The 13,065-nt window shown below is 32.1% G+C and overlaps 1 protein-coding gene across 2 annotated transcripts in view; it reads right to left on the bottom strand.

Annotated features, from left to right (window-relative positions):
- The window catches only part of LOC107852648 (mRNA export factor GLE1), a 17,628-nt gene extending 15,685 nt beyond the window's left edge, over nucleotides 1-1,943 (bottom strand). The window contains exon 1 of one of the 2 annotated variants that reach the window (XM_047409173.1): nucleotides 1,737-1,943. The gene's annotated coding sequence lies outside the window, so the exon portion shown is untranslated. The remainder of the gene's footprint in view (nucleotides 1-1,736) is intronic. The other variant, XM_047409175.1, reaches the window with a different exon arrangement.
- Between the last annotated feature and the right edge of the window lie 11,122 nt (nucleotides 1,944-13,065).

Below are 13,065 nucleotides of genomic sequence, written 5' to 3'. Positions count from 1 at the left end.
AAAAATAAAAAGTAAAAATAATAAAAAATAAAATTTGAGAGACAAATAAGTATGAAAAGTTTTAAAAATATATTTGAGATGTAGAGGAGCAAAATGGTACTTGTACTATAATTAAAAAGTAAGAAGGTTATACTTTTTATAGGGGTCAAATATTTAGAATCACCCATATTTGGGCCTATGACATGCAATTTCCTCGGAGGGAGAGGAGAGAGTATCGCGGCTACGCTTGGGCTTGGGTAAAGGGAATTAAGACTTTAGGGGTGTTTGGGGGGTTTGGGTTGGGAGGAGGGGGAGGGGGGTTGGTAGGTTCACTAGATTATTCCAAAATTATAAACATTAAAATTTCTGGATTAAAAAGGGTATAAGGTGGGATAAAATCATACTTAAATTTGGTGCTAAATTTATAGGTGAAATGACCAGATGGATTTTTGTACTTGTTCGAATTTGTAACGTGGATACTTCTATTTATCTTTTTGTAATCTAAACTTTTTAACCCATTAAAACACAATATTTTAAATCCTTTTAGTCACTGACTGAGCAATAGTAACTTAAAAAAGGGACAAAAAAAATTTAAAAAATCCCAAAATTCTCTTCTTCATCGACCCCTACCCCTACCCCTACCCCCGACCCCCTCCCCCAGCACCACCACCACCACATCCAGCCAACCATTCCCCCTCCTCCCCCGTCCCCCACCTAGCACCATCACCACCACATCCAACCAACCATTCCCCCTCCTCCCCTGCCCCCCACCAGCACCAGCACCGTCACCGTCACCACCACATCCAGCCAACTATTCTCCCCCTTCCCCGTCCCCCACCCAACCCCGTTACCACCACATCCAGCCAACTATTCTCCCCCTTCCCCGTCCCCCACCAAACACCATCACTACCACATCCAGCCAATATTCTGGGAGGGGAGGATAGAGCGTACACAGACCTTACCTCTACCTCAGAGGTGAGGTAGAGAGTTTGTTTCCTATAGACCCCCCTCCTCCTCAAGACACAAATAGTTCAGAAAAAGACGTAATGAAAGTACAAGAGACAATAGATAGTAACAAAAATACAAGATAGTAGCAGAACAGTACTACAGTAAAATAATAAGTATAAATAACATAAATACCAACCTTTTAAATTTAATTACACTCTCTCCCATTTTTTTAATTACTTTACTCTCTCTCCCAATTAATATACATAACATAGCCGACATATACATAGCATTCTGGGTATATGTGGGATTTTTGTAATATGTTTAGGGAGTTGGGATTTTTCGTAATATTGAAAATATAAGTTGTGTATTTGTGTAATTTTTAGAAATAATAATACAACAAACAAACTACACGAAATATTAGATAGTAGCAAAAATTGAAGAACAAGAAACTATACTGGTAACGGCAACAAGACAATGCACTCGGGTATATGAATTAGATAAAGTAATTAATTAGCTGTTACAATTAAAAAGCTAAAGTAAAGATCATAACAGGAATTAAGAGACACAAGGGAAGATGAAAACTAAACCCTAATAAAGCTTAAAAGGAATAAGGGGGCACTGCATTGATAATTCTTTATGTTGAATTTTCTTTAAGAATTATTCAACAAAAAGGCTCTGTTCTCCAAAAAATGGTGTACAGTGGATGTATGAATGGAATGACCAACTTAACAATATAATTATATACCAATTATATGACAAATTACTTACTTCAAAAATATTCTGGGTAAAGGTGGAAAGAAGAAGCGAACCTGAAAAGGAATTGGATCTCGATTTCAATGTCGCCCAAGTATAGATTATATCGGCGAAAAGTGGCCGGCGAAGAAAGGGTTTTACCGTGCCATGCACCCTTGCCTCTACTGTTCTTCGAATATACTACTATTAGATTTCTACTTTGTATTCGTTGCACAAGTTATTTTGCCAAATAAATTACAAAGGAGAATTGAGAAAATTTGGCAATGTCACACCCATTTTTAACCAAAAAATAAATAAATTTTGAGTTTGAAAGGGTTATAATTATTAAAGTGACTAAAAATAAAAGTTTGCTTCGAAAAGAATTTTATATAATTAAATTTAGAGTTGTCACTTGGCATAAATCTAGTGTGTCAAATTATCTTTGAAAATTCTTTTTCAAAATAATTTTTAACTCTTTAAAATTGGTCCACGAACAAAGATTTTGGTTAAGAAATTCTGTTGACCGAGGAAAGATGTTAGGCACCATCGATCGCTTCGTGAAGTATATCAACTAATATGACACTACGAGATGCACAAACCAACAAAACATAACAAGAAAATAAACAATCAAAACAGTAAAAAAACTCCAAAAAAATAGTATACAGTTCAATTAATACAGACCAAATAAAAAAATGTTGAAATAAAAATCTAAACTATGCTTAAACTGATGCCACGAGCCTTGATCACGATCGGTCTTTCGAATACAAAGTATCGCGAGACATTCCTCGATAAATATATACATGTGACCTCGTGACATCCAGTCGAATAAATAAATTTGATAGAAAAAATGCAATATAAATAAATAAAAAAAACATTAACAATTAGTGTTATTTGGCTCATGCTAAGTGCAACCTCAAAAATTCATAAAAATCCCCCCCTCCCCCCCCCCCCCCCCCTTATTCTTGATGCATCAAGTTATCGAAATACTAATACGAAAACTACAAAGTCTATCTATGTGGCTTTACGTATGATCACGTTGTATGACATTTGTATACTCTGTATTATCGCTATTATTGACACAAAATTACATATTATGATTTTATTTTATTTTTAAATTCAAATATTGATCCATGAGTTTATATTTTTCAAAAAAAAAAATCTAGAGTTTTAAATTTTGTAGAAATAAACTCATATTTGATATGAAAAGATTGTCATCAAAGAATAATTAGTTACTACTATTATTGATTTGACATATCTATAAATCTTTGTAAAATTATGTGCATTTTAAAAGTTTGCAATAACCTCACAATCACAAATATTTATTTATATAAAAAAATACTAAAATATATAATTTATTAGTTTGGTGTTTTAGATTATTTCAATATGTAGTTTATAAACTATGATTTACTCATGTAAGATTGTCTAAGAATTCATAAAGCTTTGATATTTTTCTCATCCCAAAATAAGTGTTTTTACCTTATGAATTGAAGACAAAAATTATTTTTTCTTTTTAATTAATTCAATTATAAAGTTTCAAATGAAAAAAATTATTAAATAATAAATAAGGACAAGAGTAATGTGTGGGTAAAAGTAATAGATTCATGTAGCAATTTCATTACATAATTCTTGTGAGGACTATCAGTCGTATTTTATTCTCCCTAATATATAAGTATAAGTAAGTAGAATAATACATATGACATATAGATATATATCACTTGTATGTTATATGTAGTTCATATGTGTTTATACGGTTTCAATAATTTCAAAATTGACGTTCTTTCAAGTTCTTCAAATTTCACTTCAATGTTATTTCAAAATGCTTTCAGTTAAATCTAGTCACTCTCAAATCACAGATGCAATTCATTTATGTTGTTCTTAACAATTTTTCACAACACCCAATTAATTTATTTCAAGAACCCAAATACCTTCAATCCATTGACAATGACAAATTCAACCCCTTTTCATGAGATGCAGTTGTATTTGTGGCGATTTTAAGCTTGATCGAACATTAAATTAAGCTAGCATTTGATCATAAATTTTCAAATATTTTTGGCAAGTTATTTTTGAATAAAGTGTCAATATGTATTCAATCATAATTTTTGACAAGCATATTTTATTTTATTTTTTTAGAAAAAACTTAAAAGATAATTTATACTCATAGATCTTAAAAATTATTTAAAATACTCATAAATTTGACACAAAATTAAAATTTTATAATGAATTAGACAATATTATCCAAAAATCATAGTAACACGATATTTTAATAAAATAATAATAACACAATACCCACTTATCAACTAATCAAAAAAGGTTCAAGCATCACCGATCCTAACACTACAATAGTGAATTCTTTTCAAGCAATAACCATAGTCACGAGAGAAAGCCATCAACAAGAAATGAATGATTTAATAAAAGGTTGGTCGAATAGATAGATTATTGGAATAATAATTAGTTTTAAAAATGTAAAAATTACATATATAACGACATGTTTACTAGTATTTACTAAAAAATTCAACTGTTTTCAAAATTTCATAAAATTTCAACTTTTAGTGATGATACATGTTAATTAACTTAGATACATCATACAGATACATATTTTAATTAAACTAATTAGCACGTTTTAAAGGATGTAACAGTTACAGTAGCATTAAAACAACAATTAAGCTAACTAATTATGGTAAAAACAAAATAATATCCCATGATTTATGGTATTTAGTTTGTTATTCCACCATTCGAAAAAAGAACCTTTCCATAATCTGTTTTGAAATTGCAAAAAGTTCATACGGCTCGTTCAAAAACTCATACGACCCTTTTTTATATTTGTTGATTTTGTTTTTCTTTATTTCAATTAATATTTCAATTTTGTCATGTCATTCTGACATTTGAGTTGACGATATCAACTAGGAGGGCTATAAAGGCGATGGAATCGTGATTAGTGAACATGTAAATTATGAAAAACTGATTTCGACAATTGCTGTAGAACTGAAAATTGACGAAAGCCAAATAAAATTAAGGCTCATTATATCGTTGATGGTAATGCTGTACCGTTGTTGATTCGTAATGAGATGGGTGTGAAGCTATATATCGAAATTAAGAAAAGTGAGCGTGGTTTTGGGAGGCATCCACTTATCATCACTACATTAGATAAGTCTGCTAGTGAAATGTTGTTTGATGGCAAAGTTGGTGCAGTAATGTGTTTGAAAAATCTATCAGAAAATGTTGCGGAATTAATTAGTTATAAATCTAATTCTTCTGCTCCTTTGCTTTTGTTGGATATGAAGGGGAACAAATCATTACTGATTGCAAACATGGTGATGTTATGGTTGGGCAAATCTACAAGGACAAGTGTACTTTAATTTCAGTGATGACAAGGTATGCAATTGAGCTTTCCTTCAATTTCTATGCCAAAAGATCGAAAAATAAAAGGTATGTTTCGGCTTTAAGGTATCAGTTGTTGTTAATTATTTCTACGTTAAAGAATTATGTATCTAACGCTTGGTTGATTTACACAAATTTATTGTAATTACGTTAATACGGCGAGATACGTATTATTATGCAATTGATACATTTTTTCCATCTTGTATCTGATGTTCTATATTTGTGTTTAATTATGTATCTCGTTGTTTTTAGTTTTATCTATATCAACATACAAAAGATATATAATAGAATTGTTATAGATATATGTTGTACACGTTTGTTCAGTTTATGTATCTATTTTTTTTTGGTCAGTACGTGAAGAAAAATATGTTGATGTTTTGTTTTCATTATTGCAGCTAAGTTCAAAGATGTCGTTCGGAGGATTGTGTTTGGATATTTAAAGCATCATGTCAGCGGGAGACTGAACTCTTTAAAGTTAGATTTTTTCAGGAAAGATGAAGTTTTTACGCAACTTCAAGCTACGGTTGGGTTTGTTAGTGATTTTACTGCTCCAAAACTTGTCAATTATTAGAGAATACACACCCCAAATAATATAATCAAAGATATTAAAAATGCTTTTGGTGTAGACATTAACTATCAGAAGGCTTGAAGGGCTAAAGAATGTGCAGTTGAGATGTTAAGAGGGAAACCCGCGAATGATTATCGACCAATGGCTAGATTTATATACATGTTAAATTCTGTATATCCAGGTTCACATATTAGAATGCATAAATCTGTGAATAATAAATTCATGTATCTGTTCATTGCATTACAACCATTGAAGAGTGGATTCGAGTATTGCAAGTCTGTAGTTGAGGTTGATGGTGCGTATTTAAGTGGAGAAAATAAAGGGACATTTGTTTCCGTAAGCACTCTTGATGGTGCCGGTAATTAATATTATTTTACATGTATACTTATTTTGTGATGTTTTTTAGATCCTGCTTTGTATTATTTGTTTGTTTTTGTTTGACAAATTATTTACTTGTATCAACGTTATTAGTTTTTTTGCTATTATCAAAATTGTAGGATGCATTCTGCCGCTTGCATATGGTGTTGTTGACAGTGAAAATGACAATTCATGGACTTGATTTTTCCAGAATTTTAGAATTATTTTTGGAGAGCACGACAGTATATGTGTGGTGTCCGATCGTCATGAAAGCATAATAAAGGCTGTCAGTGTTGTATATCCGAATGTGTCGCATCTTGCATACATTTGGCACTTATGGAAGAAGGTGTGCACACACTTCAGGAAGAGTAAAGATAGACTTAGCCATATTTACTATGCTATAGCCAACGCATACCGAAAAGTTGAGTTTGAATTTTTTTTTTGGAATCAAGTTGACAAGATTGATCAGAGGGTAAAGTCTTATCTCGAGGATGCTGAATTTGAAAAGTGGCCATGCGTGTATGCACCTGTTAACCGAGGTAAAATGATGAGTTCAAATATAGCGGAGTATATAAATGGTAAACTGAAGCTAGCACGTGAGTTGCCGAAAATAAAATTTCTGAAACAGGTTAGAAAATTGCTTGGAAAGTGAATTGCAAGAATAGAGAAAGAGCATTGTATGCAAACACATCACTGGTAGTAGATTCGAAGGAATTCTCAGCTAAATATTTTAAAATCTTCAAGGATGAAGGTTAGTTTAGATGTTTACTTTTGTTTTTCATTTTGTACAATGTTTGATTAATATTTCAAGATACTATTTGATTGAAAAATTATTTTGAAATATTTTATAGTAAATTCATCAATTTTTTTTAAAGAGATACAAAAAAATTATAAAGAAGTTCTATGTATCTATGTGTTAACAAATTATGATGAATCTTGTAGGTTAGTGTGTCATCAGTACATGTGTATTGTGTGATGATGGTAGGAAGTACATAGTATGTCTTGACAGGAGGACTTGTAGTTGCGGGAGATTTCAATTGGACGAGATAACATGTCAACACGTGATTGCAGTTCTAAAAAGCAAGTATGTAGTTGATATGAAGCCTTATTGCTCCGAGTATTACTATCCTGAAATATTAAGGAAGACGTATGAAGAATCAATGTTTCTAATGTCAGATAAGAAGGACTGAATTGTGCCACAAGAAGTTATGGACGAAGTTGTGTTAACACCAAAATACAAATGTCCCCTGGAAGGTCAAAGAAAAACAAATACAAGAAATCAAGTGAAACTATGATATCAAGCATTAATTGTTGTGGGAGATGTGGTTATGAAGGTCATAACAGGCGTACTTGTAATTTCTTTTCAAAGGAGGGTCACAATCTAGTCGACTAATGAATAATGTTGAATAATGGATAGTAGATTGATGGATTCTTTATCTCTTTGAAACTCAGTTTTTATGATGTTATTGATATTTTTCATAATTTGAAGAAGAACAATTAGCGAAATAAATAGTTGTTTTTGTTTGTTGTTTAATTAGTTATATATTTTTTCATGGTGTATTTTGTCATGACGTATCAAATAGAAATTAAGATATATTGAACTGATAATGTTATTAAATTGTATAATAGTAGTTCTGCCACAGTAAAGGATTGAAAAGAGATACAATTTCATAGGATGTATCTCTTATAAAATTTATAGATACAAGTTTACAAAATTTGTATCACTTGTAAAATATAATTTGTCAATAGTATTAAGAGTTAGTACTATTAAGTTTTTCTATAATTTGTTATGAAGGTTAGAGACAACATGTCTTTGTATGAACAAAAAACGGTTATAGATACTTAATAATGTAATGTGGTGTTGGTTACTAGAGAAAATTGAAGGAAAGGTGTCTTTTAAGTCTTGAATAAAGGATTGGTGACATTAACCAACTTAAAGGGTCAAACATCACTAGGAAACTTGATTAAGTTAATTGTGGACTTGATTAATATTTTCAAAATTTTCCAATTTTTTCAAAAATACAAATCAACCCAACCCACACCCCTCTTCAATCCAAATCAACCAATCTCTCTCCTCTTTCTCGATAGCTTCTCTCAACTCTCTCCTAACCAATAGTTCTACAAATTTCTCCTTTCAATCCAGGCGACTTCAACATCCGACAATAAATAGTTGGGCTTCGAGTTCCTTTTCGACTTTAACCTTCAATCAACGTAACAACCTTGCTCTTCGGCCATAACAACTTTGAATTCTTCAACCTTCAATCAATGTGACAACCTTGCTCTCCGACCACAACAACTTCAAATTTAACATCGTTCCTGTTCTTCTTTCATAGGTAAAAATTTATGGCCTTTTTAGTTTTGAAGAAAACGAGGAACTTGAGCCAATTTCTCTTATAGTATTGGTTAACAATTTCAATATTTGTTGTTTTAATTTGAAATATGGCCTGAACAAAACCCTAATTTCTGGTATTTCTTGTATTCTCTTTTCAAAGTGAATAATGATTTTTTGTTGTATTTTTTGATGTTTGATTTTTGTTGTTTGTGTTTATAAAAATAAAACAACGATTTTGGTTGATTTGTTCTGTTCTTGTTCCTGATAAAAATAGTGATATTATTATTTTTATGTTGAACAAAATCGTGCTACTATTTTTATTTTATCCAACAGATTATTCATCTGGTGCAACATATTAACCATCTGATGCAACAGATCAACCATCTAATGCACCAGAGGAACCATTATATTACAATTTTGATGCAATAAATTTAGCATATAATGCAACAGTTTAACTATCTGATGCAACAGATTAACCATATGTTGCAGAGATTAAGCATCAGATAAAAAATTTGATGCAACTGATTAACCATCTGATGCAATAGAAGAATCATCAGATTAATGATCTGATGCAATAGATGAACCTCCTATTGGATAAAATCCTCTTAACTCTTCCAACAGGACATGTCCAAGACATGATTTTTTCAATTGATCATTCATCTACCGCGATAGACTACCTAATATTGGAAGAAATCTAAACAATATTGCCGTTGATAACTGATCCAATAGATTATCCATGTGTTGCAACAGATGTGTGACCTGTTGCACAGACCATTCATCTTTCTCAATGGATGAGTGATATATTTTGTATTGTCGCAACAAATTACTCAATCACTGCTGAAGGTTAGTTAACTGTTCCGATAGATCACTCATATATTACAACAGATGTGTGATCTGTTGCACAGACCATTCATCTTTCTCAACAGATGAGTGATATATTTTGTATTATCGCAACAGATTACTCAACTGTTGCTACATGTTATTTAACTGTTCCAATAGATCACTCATATATTGCAACAGATAATGTTGCAATAGATATGTGATCTGCTGCACAGACCATTCATTTTTCTCAATAGATGAGTGATATATTTTGTATTATTGCAATAGAGTACTTATTCATTGCAATAGGTTATTTAACTATTCCAACAGATTACTCATGTTGCAACAATATATGATTTGTTGCACAGACCATTCATCTGTCTTAAAAGATGAGTGATACATTTTGTATTGTTGCAACAGATTGCTCATCTGCTACAACAGGTTTGTTATATGCTGCAATAGATATACCACCTGGTGCAATAAATAAGTGATCTGTTGGAACTATTTTCTTACTATTTTGCTTAATAGATTTACTGTTATCCTTTTTTAATGATGTCTTAATCAACTATAATATATTTTTTTTCCTGTTAATTTTAGATAATATAGCTCCCAAAAGAACAGAAGCCGAATCAAGTCCAAGTAAAGGAACAAGTGAAGCAGCTAAGCTACATCCACCACTCTATGAGCTTGCTTTACAAGTGTTATCTCAATTAGGAGCAGAATATGATGAACACGGGAAAGAGGAATATTTCAAAAGAGATGATCCAAATGCTAATAGCCCTTTTGCCGAAGAGTTGGTCAAAACCTTCAGCATTGATCGTTATCCTGTGAGAATGCAGTGCGATGGTGCCACAGATTTAACGGGTGATTTTATGGTTAAGTCTGCCATGGAAAAATCTTTTGACACCTTCAGAAAAATACTTTGAGAATAAAAATTGGATGCTTATTTCAGGGACAGTTACTTTGGGAAATATCTTGATTTGTCAGAGGACAACAATGCTCGTTTCCAATGAATATAGTATATGAACTTCTCAAGCATAGGTTTATGTATGAAAATAACGATAAGATAGATGAGGTGTGGATAAATTACTGTGGCATGCCTGTTCATTTTGGTTGGAAGGAGTTTACCATAGTTACTGGACTAAAATGTTATCCTCTTTCTCAAGTTATACCTATTCTAACCTAAAAAAAACACCTCGCACACCCAAAAAAGGCAAAGGCAAGTCGTGTGATCATGATGAACTGGTGTCCATTGTTGGTCGAAGCTTCAAAAACAAAAATTTGATAGAAGCGTTGAAAGGTAAAAAACTTTCAAAGAAGCAAAAGCAGTCATTGTGCTTGATTTGGTTTGTACATAATATTCTTTGAGTGAGAGACGTTAACAACAACATAAGCGTTGGTTTAATAAAGCTCTCCGAGGATCTTGAGTCGTTTAACAACTATCCTTGGGGTTATGAAAGCTTCAAAATAATTGTCCAATATTTATTGACTCTGTTAGCGCCAAAGACAGTCAACTTATGTGGCTTTCCATGGGCTTTCATGGTAAATGTTTCATTTCTTTCTTTTATTATGGTATTAGTCATTTTTTTTTACTCAATAATGATTTTAATTTTTTTGGCATTATCTTATAGGCTTGGGCGTTTGAAGCCATTCCTAATTTGAGACAACAAGTGAACTACCAGAAAGAAGTTTTCTGTCCAAGAATCTTGAGTTGGTTGTCGGCCAAAATTGATAAAAATACAAAATTTCTTGATCTCTTCAACCCCCCGAAGGATGCATTGATCTCTTCAACCCCCCGAAGGATGCATTAAGTATAATTATAATTAAGTTTTTATTTTAGTTAATGATTCTTTTGAATAATCTAATCATCATTCTAATATATGTAATGATTTATGTTAGATTGTGCATCAATCGCTAGTTCCGACCAATTGAGAGTTGAAGATGCCATTTTTTTCTTACTTTACGGCCTGTGCAAACTTTATCGGACCCTAAGGTCATCGACAGAATAAAAATGAAATTGTTTGGAGCAACAGCTATTACAAGAAAAATAATTTTGAAGGGTGGGCTTATTGTTGTTGATGGTTTTAATGGTGATGGAGCTGGTAGTAGTGGTAGTGGTATTGTTGTTAATGCTAATGATGCTTCTCTTATAGTATTTAAAATAAATGATTATAAGTATGATCAGACTGGTTATACAGATTTTACCTCTCCCAATGAATGTTTTGCATGCAAATGTCAAGATTGCAGGGCGAAACATGATGTAGTGATTAATGCTATTAATGCATTAACTATTTCTGTAAAGGAATTGACATCTAAGAGAGGTGTCATTCCATCAAAGAGGTTTTTATTTCCATCCACTCCATTAGAGATTAAGGCTAAGAGGAGAAGAAAAGTGATTTCCAAGGCATTATCAAGTATCCAAAAGAGCAAAATTGCAACTCTTCTGTTCGTGTGTTGCACTGAGCAATGTACAATGTCCAAAGGAGAGCAACATGAGCTGAATAAGGTGAATATATATGTCTTCCTACTAACAAATAAACACATTTCTGTTTTAACGGATGACACATCTGCTGAAAATTATAGATATATACATCTGTTGCAATAATTGACTAACTTGTTGTACCAGATAAAGTACCTGTCGCGAAATATGTCTCGTCTGTTTTAGCAAATCAAACAGCTCTTCATATCGCTTTTATTTGTACCAACAGCTAACCTATCTGCTGTAATAGTTGAGTCATATGTTGCAATAGATGGTTCATCCATTGGAAATTATCATACAGGTCTTCCTCATATAGAAATTTGACCCAACAGTTGATTCATTGTTGCAGTAGAAATATAATCTGGTTGGGACAATTTAAAATAGCAGGAAGACCTGTTTGATTTTTTAGAACAGATGAGTTATCCGTTTCTGTTCTGTTGTATCTCCATGATTAGCATTGTCCAATTCTGGCTTTACAGGTTAATGTAGAAGCTACTGCTGAACAACATTGACAATGTGCTACTCTACTCTTTTTATGGAAATACGGAGAACAAAAAGCACAGAAATCGTACGTAAGAGACAATAAAGATCCACGATGAGCAAAGCCGAATTTCATAGCACCGGATGAAAAACAACTTGTCCATATTTAGTAGATCTTTATAGCTTGAGTTGAGTCTATCAAAGTAATAATCTCACCCCTCCTTAGGAATCCTTGGCATCAATACTTAAATTGTTGATGTATTTATTGAGATTTGTACCCATAATAATTTTTTTACATTTCATTTGTTCGTTGATTTTATTTCAGCTAATTTCTTAAGGCTTCGATTTATTTTATTTTGTCTATGAATTTTATTTTTTTCTTAGATTTGAACTTATTAATTGAAATGGAATACTAGATTCAAATATTGCAACTGATAATGTATCTATTGCAACAGACAGAACATCTGTTGTAAAATATTGAATAGATTTGACATATGCTACAACAGATAGGTAATCTAATCGAATTTATCAAACAGGTCTTCCCACTGCTACAACAGATAGACTTAGATAGAAATACGAAATACCGACATAATGCGACAGATAATCAACCTATTGCAATAGATAAACTATATGTCAGAACATGTAGAATATTTATTACCACGGATGGAGAATCTGTTGCATTATAAAAATTCAACTTTCATTAGACATAAAAAATTACCACTACATGTAAAAACGTGAAAGTGAATTGAAATAAAAAAGATGGAACTCATCGACAGTGTTCAGTTCAAACATCTAAACTAAAATAAGTATCAAGTAGACAGTGTTTATTTTAAACGCGTAAAATAAAATAGGCACAAATATGTCAGGTTGGCACTTGTTGCTGACTTGACGTCTAATTTCCCCCCAACGGTCATTCCCCCCCCCCCCCCATCCCCCACCCCAAATATCTTATATTTTCATTTTCTTCCTAAAATTTAACCCTAAATTCCCAAA

Source organism: Capsicum annuum, chromosome 3 (assembly GCF_002878395.1).
Source record: "Capsicum annuum cultivar UCD-10X-F1 chromosome 3, UCD10Xv1.1, whole genome shotgun sequence".
Lineage (NCBI taxonomy): Eukaryota > Viridiplantae > Streptophyta > Magnoliopsida > Solanales > Solanaceae > Capsicum > Capsicum annuum.
The sequence above is the reverse complement of the archived record's forward strand: the minus strand, read 5'-3'. Positions and strand labels throughout refer to the sequence as shown.